The following is a 1,123-nucleotide window of genomic DNA, read 5'->3' on the forward strand; positions in this document are numbered from 1 at the left end:
TGAGGATTTTTGGGTCTGAATTAGTATTTCTGGCTCCATTCTTTTTAAAAAATATTTGTTCTTAATTAAAGAATGGGCCTCAGTTTATGTGCATTATTATTAATTATTATTATTATTATTATTATTATTGTTATATTTAAACCGTGGGCCTCATTTTCCTTCTTTTCACTGGTGTCTCTGTCTCCGTTGACCTCGCTGGAGTAACTCCACATTGCACTGGTGTGGGAGGAGAATGAGTCCCTAGATGCAGAAGAGAGGCTAGTGTTGGCATAGATATCATTGCAGAGAATATGCCTGGGTCAGATGGGGTGGGGTAGCTTGGTGTGTTTGGCAGTGGTGGGGAGAGAGAGATAGGAGGGCAATAAAGCAGATTGTCAAAGCTTGACTAGAAGAAAGCGGCAAAGAGTGAATGAACTACTGAGTGAAAGAGCTCTTCTGTGTATTGTAACTCACGCACTGAAGCCTGGATGCTTTCTGTAAGTATTTAAAAAAAAAAAAAAAAAAAAAAAAAAAAAAAAAGCAAACACAAAAAACAAATTGTATTTATGTTAATGTGGATATATTACTTGCCTGTTATATATTGTAAATAACAAGGTTTATTCTCCTGTGGTTAAAAAAAAAAAAGTATAAATAACTAAATAGTAGCGAGGCACATGTGTTAAATGTATAGGCAGTGTATAAAATATACTAACACTCTGAAATCAGGAGAACATGTCTTCTTGGCCTTTTGACCTAGGGTGGTAAAACATATGTGGGTTATTTTTCTTCTTCCCTCCCCACTGCATTGTGTGTGTTTTGGGTGAGGGGGTGTTTAGTTCCAGCATGTTCCAGTGTTTGCCTTATCTTTGAAGAAGGAATGGGGGGGAAAAGCCTCGTTTTGGAAAACTCCAGTGGAGCTTGAGTAGAATGAAACAAGTAGCAGCTAGTAGAAAAGACATCAAACCCTCTCAGTGCTTGACCTGGGTTTTCTGCTGGTGAAATTCTGTTGGAATTGAATTGACCCATGGAGCTGGAGCTTATGCTTGTGCTACTCCATACGTGTGTTCAGAAAACCCTAGATAAGAGACTCTGAAGCCCTCTATAAAACATTGGGTAGTGTTTTGTAAAACCCTTTTTGTTCCAG

Source organism: Athene cunicularia (genome assembly GCF_003259725.1).
Source record: "Athene cunicularia isolate RWA chromosome 2 unlocalized genomic scaffold, athCun1 chr2_part1, whole genome shotgun sequence".
Classification (NCBI taxonomy): domain Eukaryota; kingdom Metazoa; phylum Chordata; class Aves; order Strigiformes; family Strigidae; genus Athene; species Athene cunicularia.